Raw genomic sequence first — 10,701 nt, 5'->3', positions numbered from 1 at the left:
CTTCATTTGGTATTCTTCGTGCATTTATTTAAATTTTTTTTGAGCTAGTTGACCCTGAAATTGAAAAGCACTACAAATGAACTCTGCAAATGTTGAAATTTGGCATGCTATCATCATTTCACCCACAAAGCATATGTTAAAAAGTTGAGAGGGCTACGACAAAAACTGGATGCACTTCATGTACAAAACGGACAATCTCTCTCGAAGTATGAGGGTTTCGAACGAGAACTCATCTCTTACAAAGGGATTTCATTTTTTTGAACTTATTTGAACTCCATACTTTTTGTGTGTTCAAAATGCACCATTCAAAGTCACATCACAGAATTTCAACAATTTCTGACTTCATTTGGTATTCTTCGTGCATTTACTTATTTTTTTTGAGGTAGTTGACCCTGGAATTGAAAATCACTACAAATGAACTCTGAAAATGTTGAAAGTTGGCATGCTATCATCATTTCACCCACATAGCATGTGTTAAAAAGTTGAGAGGCACTACAAGAAATATGCTCATACATGATGACTTTTAAGACGTCGTTGATGAATTCGTCATAAATCTATGACAATTTCATCCGATATTGTCGTAAACCGTTTGAGGGGATCAAATCTACATATAAATTATGACGATGTGAGTCAAAAACGTCGTAACCGCATAACATGAGATCGTCATAACTTTTACGACGATTATAAAAATGTCGTAACATGTTCTAACTATGTTGACATGTCACTCGTGGGTTCATTCTATGTCATGCGTCAAACTCGTCTAGTTTGTGAAGCAACCTACTATTCTGTCATTCCAAAAATTCTCAAAAAATTCTCATAAATACTTTGGATCATATATTCCTCAAATATGTGAAAACCCTTCCTTCCGGCTGAATCGAGGAAATTTTGTCTTTTTCACGAGAGGTGGATAAAAACTTTTGAAACCCAACCATTTGGTCAATTGTACATTAAATATTTCCTAGTATTTTAGAAAAATGATTTGGTCCAATTTCACAACAAATATATGGTAGGTCCTTCATAAAAAAACTTATTTTGGGCACTCAAAAAATGAAAAATGAGGTTAATATGTTACCCCCTCCGTTCCTAAATATAAGTCTTTGAAGAGATTTCATTAGGTGACTACATACGAAGCAAAATAAATGAATCTACACACTAAAATATGTCTTTATACATCCGTATGTAGTCCTTTAATAGAATCTCTAGAAAGACTTATATTTAGGAACGGGGGGAGTAAATGTTTACCGTGAATAAGAGGATAAAAACTACTCCCTCCTTAAAATAATATAAGAGCATTTAGATCACTATTCTAGTGATGCAAACACTTTTAAAATAGTTTATAGAGGGTGTATAAAATAAACAAAAAACAAAATTATATAAGATTAACTCTGATTGGTGAAATCAGTTGTGGGATGGATTGCTGACATGGGAAACATCTGTCCATCCATCCATCCCAGCACTCCTCTCTCGCGCGCGCAGCAAGCCCCTCTCTCTCTCTCGCGCAGCATCCCCTCTCTCTCAGTGCACGCGAACCCTAGCAGTCGCCTCCCACCGCGACTCCCTCTCCCCTCGCAGCCGGTCTGCACCCTCCTTCTCCCCCACTCGATGCAGATCCATTGCAGACTCCTCCCACTGTGGCTTCTGGGTGCTCTCCGGCCCGCCCATGGCTTCCCTGGCGACGAGATCCGGCCTCCGCTCCCTGGCGGTCGTGCAAGATCTGAGGCCCGCGTCGCGTGGACGAGAAGGGAACCCCCATCCCCGCGAGATCCCGTCAGGTGCCCTCCTCCCCGCCGACGGGGATGGTGCGGCCGGCGGGCCTCCTCGACCCAGCGACGAGGCGGCGTCCGTTCCTCGACCCGCGCTCCTCACCGTCGTCTCCACCGAGGAGATCCTCCTCGTCGCGGGGCTGCTGGACAACAACGAAGACAACCAGGCGGCCACAAGGAGAACGTCACCATCACCGTCCACTTCTGCCCGCTCAGGTTCCGCCGCGCTCTCCCGCTCCCGCTCCGCCTCGGTCGGCTCCTCTTTAAGATGGATTTGGGCGAGTGCGGGTTGATTTTGGGTTTTTTTGTTCCTCTCCTCCGTGTGGCGCGAAGCCAGCGAGAGATTCGGCAGGGGGAGGAGGTCGCGTGGTACGCCGACGGGGACACGGTCGTGCGGAGCAAGCAGAACCCCAACATCGGTTACGCTTACGGTACGTCTCACTCCCTTCTCCGCTGGTTGGCGCTTGGATTGCTTGCAGATTGTGGCATTGGCGGCACTGTTTTCTCTCTGGCTATCATCTGTTTGTCATATGGGTAATTTCCTGTGTCGCACTAAAATGTTCAGTCCGAGCCTAAGCCAGGGGGTGAACTGACTGGATGGGATTTGGGGATACTTCTAATTATAGATGGTTGGAATTATCTCATGCCGCCCTGTCACTACTCAGTTTGCTTCTAGAGCTCAGAATACACCGCAAATGCTTCCAAATTTCGTATTATGATCTTCTGATATTGCATCAGTTTATCCGTACATTGGAAACAGGGACCTCAATACAGTTCGATGTTTATTTTGCTTATAAGTATGAAACCAGTAGGATAATGTTAGTATTCTCAAAATAGTGCACCTATTCACGAGGGGCACATACTTCAACATGGTAGTTTTGTGTACTGATGCACTGGGGATTGGATAATGTGCACCGTTTAGGCTTGCTACTCCCGTGCTAATTCACAATCCATATGCTGACCTATGTAGGGAATTGTACAAAACAAGTATTCATTAGCTCATTCTTAGGTGTCAGCATGCTTAGGTGGCAGGACTAATACAGGCTATCGGCTCTATAAGAGGTGACTACATGAGAATTGACAGTTGGACGGCACATAACTTTGAAGAACTCTAGTTTACTATAGGTTTTTTCTTTGCAGACGAATCGATTGTTGAAGTTTTCTGGTTATGGTGCTAAAACTATTGGTTTAGATAAATAAATTTCTAGGTAGTTTTGTTTACACATTCATTTGTATGAACAAATGGAACTATTTCAATGTCTCCTGCACAGCTAGTTTCATCGTGGATGCATATCGTGAATGGCATTTTCATCGTGGGGAAGCATTTTCATATGGGGAAGCATTTTCAATGTCTCCTGCATGCATATGGGGAAGCATTTTCATCGTGGATGCATATCGTGAATGGCATTAGAAAAGGAGGGACTTGCGCGCCCGCCTCCGCCGCCGCCACCGGCCCCTTACCACCGCCCCCACACGCCGCAGGTTCGTAGGCGCTTTCTCGTAGGGCAGTAAACATTCGGGGTTGGCTGGTTGTATGTATATGCTTGGTTAACTGATCGAGGTGGCGTCCGTGCGTGGCTGTTTGCAGGTCTCGGCACCGGGAGGGACGGCTCCGGTGGTGTACGGCGGCGGGAGCAATGGTGGTGGCGTGCCGTTGCCGTGGCAGGTGAGCGGACGCGGCCTTTGTCGCTGCACCTCCCTTCTTTCAATCCCTACCTTTTTTGTTTTTTCGTTTTCCCCTTGTTGGCTTGTGAGTTCGATCTGTGCACCCTTTTTTGACGCTGATTGCTTCCCGCAGTGCAAGCAGGCGATGGCCACCGAGGTCACGTTCGTGCTGCCGTCCGCCGCGCCCAAGGCCGCGTCGTCATCGCCTGGCGGCGCCGTCGGCGATGAGACCGGAGGGTAACTAGGCGCTGCATGTCTACATCCCTGCTCTGTTTATTTCTTTTGGCTATTAACTGTACTAGTAATATCTATCTACAAGTATTGATCAGGGCCTGCTCTGGGTGATGCTGCTCCCACGCTTGGGCTCTGAATTAGAGCTCTTTTATGGTACCCACTCAACCCATTAGTCAAGTACAACGACGATGGTAGAGTTCCAGCGGCCACTGCCGAGCCTCCTTCTCAATTAGGTCCGACAACCATGATGCGTTGCGGACGTCAAGGTGATATCCACCGGCGACGCTTGCTGGCGCGGGCTCGCCACCGACATCCACAAGCTCGCTGATGCGGTCTCGGTCACTCTCGTTCCAAAGGTGTGTTTTTTTTTTTGCTTGCTTCCTTTTGGATCAGAAAATTGCTTGTTTTCTCACTATCGTAACTGCTGTCTTGCAACTGTAAAGTTCTTGCGAATTTTATAGTGAAATTCAATGTTATGTGAATTCTAAAGCTTCCAATGAATTGTTTTAGTCTCATATACAGTGTACTAGTGGATATTGCAAATGGACTTGACACACTGTTATGCTACTTGCTTAGGTTAGGTGATTAGCTAAACAAAGTGATCCAAGCTTGACTATGCTGGTCTTTTTGCTGTTTCCCAAATGGAGATCATAATGTGCTGTCATTACACTCCAGAAATCAACAACGTGATGCACTGATGCTCAACTGTGTTCAGATTTGGATTTCAACATTTGCATTTTGTTAGGTGGAACGTTATACACCAGTTGCAGTTATTTTACCAGAGAACAAGTGGGATTAACGACTGACTGTTTTTGACTGGTTTCATTACCGATAACAACAAAGCATGTCGATTAGTGCTAGGACTTGGTTGCGGTATGGCATATGCTAAAAACACATGAGCCTGACGATTTACACATTGACAACATTGCCCACCATAATCACCTCTTTTAGCCATCTGAAATTAGAAACAACACCCAAACTCTAAAGTTTCCATGCAGAAAGTGGAATATGTATAGACTTTATTATACAATAAATATTGATGCACTTTACTAGTTCTGATTTTGAAGGTTTCCCTTCCACATGAGTTCCAACAATTATAGTTCAAGTCTTCTTGATATTGGTCAAGTAAACGTAGTTATTCTGGTAAAAATCGCCATTAATCAATGTTCTAAATCTGACAATCAAGTCTTATTGGGATGTATGAGCTGTGACAATTGACTTGTCACTGTACCCCGTCCATTATTAGTCCTCAACTTCAAGTCTTTTCTAAGATAGATCCATCCACGATCTGACATTTCGATAACTTCTGACAAGTTGTTGACCTCGAATATTCTGATGCGCAAACTGCAAGAAGATCCCAACAGATACTATTCCTTTTGTGTCCAAACTGCACTAGAACTGCTCCCATAGGCCGTGCCCTTGATCTGGTCCATGTGTCAGACCGCTGACCCGCAAAAGATAGACGACATCCCCTTCTGACTTTGCAAATTCTCATCTCATGCATGACCCAGTAACCCGTGGAAATGCTAGCACCAGCAAACATTTGACAGCTACCGAGAATCAATCGTCAGTCCCCGAGTCTAGTATATGCATTTTTTATTTATGCAGTTGTCCATCTAATATGTTTGAAAGTGTAGCTCTCTTGTGATATCAGCTGACGCCAGTGACATTTGCCATTACAGAAGATGATCAGACTGCTTCGCAGCTTGATGGTCGAAAAGAAGAACTCTGTTCAAGTATATATATTCGGTAGTAACATATATTGAAGTATATATTTTGACATCTGTGTTATTGTCAAAGAGAATTAGTCAGCTATTGTGTTTTCATGAATAGGCTGACACTGGATCAAATATTCATTATCTTGCACCTATTCTTTAATTTTGCAGTTAAGTTTGATGCTTCCTGGTTGTCTATTGTGTTATTGCTGTAGAGTCTCTTTCCATCATGGAAAGCATGCTATGGTTGAGCAAAGCATGCTATGATGCCAACATCCAAATGGATGAAGATGTAGGATCTGGATTTTACATTATTGTTGGTAGTCGTGAGCTGTTCTAAAAATATGTTTTGACTTCTGCTTGTCTCTTTCTGCTGGGTGTGCAATGCCTAATCTTTAATGCAAATATTTGTGTCCATTATTTTTAATGCCTAATTTTAATGCAAATATCTGTTCTAAAAATATGTTTTGACTTCTGCTTGTCTCTTTCAAGGTTTTATGTCAATTACAGTAGTAGTATGTTTTTTTTGCATCGATTACAGTAGTAGTACGAACTAAAACAAATAGCTGTATTGTAACTGTTATGCAGTTTTTGTGCCTTGTTTCTATTCTTGATCTATATCTTGTAGCTCTTAAAAATATGGTTGTTTCTTCTACAGGACCTCCAGGCCTAAGAAAGTTGAAGTGCGAAGCCTTGAAGCCAATTGTGTGAAGCTCTACTTATCCAAGAATGCATATTATATATTGTAATCATAGGCATATCTGCTTTGTAACAAATTGGAAAAATTGTAATATACTACCTTCGTGTTAATTTGATGAATTTCACATGTTCTTTCTCCTCTATTTGAAATATTCATATCGTATGCGATTTGAAAATGTGTGAAATGAAAACCTGATCAGAACTTCTTGACATATGGGACAAATTATGAGAAGAACATGACAAGTGGGACGTACACACAAAACTGAAATTCAAAAGGCCAAAACTAAAACTGGGCCAAATGTATTTGGGCACTAAAAAGCCAGGGCCCAAATTATAATGATACAAAAAAATTGAAAAAAATAATAAAGTGGCTGTAAATAGGCTAAGGCCCAAAAAGAAGCCCAATAAGAAAAAGCCCAAAAAAATAAAATCAGCCCATGTGATCAATTGAAATGGGTTGGGCTGATTTCAGCCATGATGTTTTGATTTCGTCGTAATTTTGCCACGTAGGACTGAGTTTGATTGCCAGCGATGATTTAGGATCGTCGTAAAGTTACGACGATCCAGGAATCGTCGTAAAGTTACGACGATTTTGACCAAAATGTCGTTGCTGTTCATTTCCGACGCTCCGTTTCCGCCGCTTGGTTTTTCGTCGTGCGATCGTCGTAAATGAAAAACCGTGACGATGTAGCGACGAAAAAATAGCGTCGTGTACTAGCATATTCCTTGTAGTGAGGGCTACGACAAAAACTGGACGCACTTCGTGTACAAAACGGACAATCTATCTCGAAGTATCACGGTTTCGAACGAGAACTCATCTCTTACAAAGGGATTTCATTTTTTTGAACTTATTTGAACTCCATACTTTTTGTGTGTTCAAAATTCACCATTCAAAGGCACACCACAAAATTTCAACAATTTTCGACTTCATTTGGTATTCTTCGTGCATTTACTTTTTTTTTACCTAGTTGACCCCGAAATTGAAAAGCACTACAAATGAACTCTGAAAATGTTGAAAGTTGGCATGCTATCATCATTTCACCCACATAGCATGTGTTAAAAAGTTGAGAGGGCTACGACAAAAACTTGATGCACTTCGTGTACAAAACGGACAATCTCTCTCGAAGTACCAGGGCTTCGAACGAGAACTCATCTCTTACAAAGGGATTTTATTTTTTTGAAATTATTTGAACTCCATACTTTTTGTGTGTTCAAAACGCACCATTCAAAGGCACATCACAAAATTTCAACAATTTCTGACTTCATTTGGTATTCTTCATGCATTTACTTTTTTTTGAGCTAGTTGACCCTGAAATTAAAAAGCACTACAAATGAACTCTGAAAATGTTGAAAGTTGGCATGCTATCATCATTTCACCCACATAGCATGTGTTAAAAAGTTGAGAGGGCTACGACAAAAACTGGATGCACTTCGTGTACAAAACGGACAATCTCTCTCGAAGTACCAACGTTTCGAACGAGAACTCATCTCATACAAAGGGATTTCATTTTTTTTATCTTATATGAACTCCGTACTTTTTGTGTGTTCAAAATGCACCATTCAAAGGCACATCACAAAATTTCAACAATTTCTGACTTCATTTGGTATTCTTCGTGGATTTACTTATTTTTTTTTGAGTTAGTTGACCCTGAAATTGAAAAGCACTAGAAATGAACTCTGAAAATGTTGAAAGTTGGCATGCTATCATCATTTCACCCACATAGCATGTGTTAAAAAGTTGAGAGGGCTACGACAAAAAATGGATGCACTTCGTGTACAAAACGGACAATCTCTCTCGAAGTATCAGGGTTTCGAACGAGAACTCATCTCTTACAAAGGGATTTCATTTTTTTGAAATTATTTGAACTCCATACTTTTTGTCTGTTCAAAATGCACCATTCAAAGGCACATCACAAAATTTCAACAATTTCTGACTTCATTTGGTATTCTTCGTGCATTCACTTATTTGTTTTTGAGCTAGTTGACCCTGAAATTGAAAAGCACTACAAATGAACTCTGAAAATGTTGAATGTTGGCATGCTATCATCATTTCACCCACATAGCATGTGTTAAAAAGTTGAGAGGGCTACGACAGAAACTGGATGCACTTCGTGTACAAAACGGACAATCTCTCTCGAAGTATGAGGGTTTCGAACGAGAACTCATCTCTTACAAAGGGATTTCAATTTTTTGAACTTACTTGAACTCCATACTTTTTGTGTGTTCAAAATGCACCATTCAAAGGCACATCACAAAATTTCAACAATTTTTGACTTCATTTGGTATTCTTCGTGCATTTACTTATTTTTTTTTAGCTAGTTGACCGTGAAATTGAAAAGCACTACAAATGAACTCTGAAAATGTTGAAAGTTGGCATGCTATCATTATTTCACCCACATAGCATGTGTTAAAAAGTTGAGAGGGCTACGACAAAAACTGGATGCACTTCGTGTACAAAACGGACAATCTCTCTCGAAGTATCAGGGTTTCGAACGAGAACTCATCTCTTACAAAGGGATTTCATTTTTTTGAAATTATTTGAACTCCATACTTTTTGTGTGTTCAAAATGCACCATTCAAAGGCAGATCACAAAATTTCAATAATTTCTGACTTCATTTGGTATTCTTCGTGCATTTACTTTTTTTTTTGAGCTAGTTGACCCTGAAATTAAAAAGCACTACAAATGAACTCTGAAAATGTTGAAAGTTGGCATGCTATCATCATTTGACTCAGATAGCATGTGTTAAAAAGTTGAGAGGGCTACGACAAAATCTGGATGCACTTCGTGTACAAAACGGACAATCTCTCTCGAAGTATGAGCGTTTCGAACGATAACTCATCTCTTACAAAGGGATTTCATTTTTTTTATCTTATATGAACTCCATACTTTTTGTGTGTTCAAAATGCACCATTCAAAGGCACATCACAAAATTTCAACAATTTCTGACTTCATTAGGTATTCTTCATGCATTTACTTAATTTTTTTTGCGCTAGTTGACCCTGAAATTGAAAAGCACTACTAATGAACTCTTAAAATGTTGAAAGTTGGCATGCTATCATCATTTCACTCACATAGCATGTGTTAAAAAGTTGAGAGGGCTACGGCAAAAACTGGATGCACTTCGTGTACAAAACGGACAATCTCTCTCGAAGTATCAGCGTTTCGAACGAGAACTCATCTCTTACAAAGGGATTTCATTTTTTTGATCTTATATGAACTCCATAATTTTTGTGTGTTCAAAATGCACCATTCAAAGGCACATCACAAAATTTCAACAATTTCTGACTTCATTTGGTATTCTTCGTGCATTTATTTAATTTTTTTTTTGAGCTAGTTGACCCTGAAATTCAAAAGCACTACAAATGAACTCTGCAAATGTTGAAATTTGGCATGCTATCATCATTTCACCCACAGAGCATATGTTAAAAAGTTGAGAGGGCTACGACAGAAACTGGATGCACTTCATGTACAAAACGGACAATCTCTCTCGAAGTATGAGGGTTTCGAACGAGAACTCATCTCTTACAAAGGGATTTCATTTTTTGAACTTATTTGAACTCCATACTTTTTGTGTGTTCAAAATGCACCATTCAAAGTCACATCACAGAATTTCAACAATTTCTGACTTCATTTGGTATTCTTCGTGCATTTACTTATTTTTTTTGAGCTAGTTGACCCTGGAATTGAAAATCACTACAAATGAACTCTGAAAATGTTGAAAGTTGGCATGCTATCATCATTTCACCCACATAGCATGTGTTAAAAAGTTGAGAGGGCTACGACAAAAACTGGATGCACTTCGTGTACAAAACGGACAATCTCTCTCGAAGTATCAGGGTTTCGAACGAGAACTCATCTTTTACAAAGGGATTTCATTTTTTTGAAAATATTTGAACTCCATACTTTTTGTGTGTTCAAAATGCACTATTCAAAGGCACATCACAATATTTCAATAATTTCTGACTTCATTTGGTATTCTTCGTGCATTTACTTTTTTTTTTGAGCTAGTTGACCCTGAAATTAAAAAGCACTACAAATGAACTCTGAAAATGTTGAAAGTTGGCATGCTATCATCATTTGACTCAGATAGCATGTGTTAAAAAGTTGAGAGGGCTACGACAAAAACTGAATGCACTTCCTGTACAAAACGGACAATCTCTCTCGAAGTATGAGCGTTTCGAACGAGAACTCATCTCTTACAAAGGGATTTCATTTTTTTATCTTATATGAACTCCATACTTTTTGTGTGTTCAAAATGCACCATTCAAAGGCACATCACAAAATTTCAACAACTTCTGACTTAATTTGGTATTTTTCGTGCATTTACTTATTTTTTTGAGCTAGTTGACCCTGAAATTGAAAAGCACTACAAATGAACTCTGAAAATGTTGAAAGTTGGCATGCTATCATCATTTCACCCACATAGTATGTGTTAAAAAGTTGAGAGGGCTACGACAAAAACTGGATGCACTTCGTGTACAAAACGGACAATCTCTCTCGAAGTATCAGGGTTTCCAACGAGAACTCATCTCTTACAAAGGGATTTCATTTTTTTTGAACTTATTTGAACTCCATACTTTTTGTGTGTTCCAAATGCACCATTCAAAGGCACACCACAAAATT

General features: G+C 40.1%; 1 pseudogene; it reads left to right on the top strand.

Moving 5' to 3' along the window:
* The first annotated feature begins 1,602 nt into the window (after positions 1–1,602).
* On the top strand, positions 1,603–3,838 carry LOC123411666 (annotated as a pseudogene).
* The last annotated feature ends 6,863 nt before the right edge of the window (positions 3,839–10,701 follow it).

The sequence above is a fragment of the Hordeum vulgare genome, chromosome 7H, assembly GCF_904849725.1.
Source record: "Hordeum vulgare subsp. vulgare chromosome 7H, MorexV3_pseudomolecules_assembly, whole genome shotgun sequence".
NCBI classification, from domain to species: domain Eukaryota; kingdom Viridiplantae; phylum Streptophyta; class Magnoliopsida; order Poales; family Poaceae; genus Hordeum; species Hordeum vulgare.
Note: the sequence above shows the minus strand (reverse complement) of the source record. Positions and strands in the feature narration are given on the sequence as shown.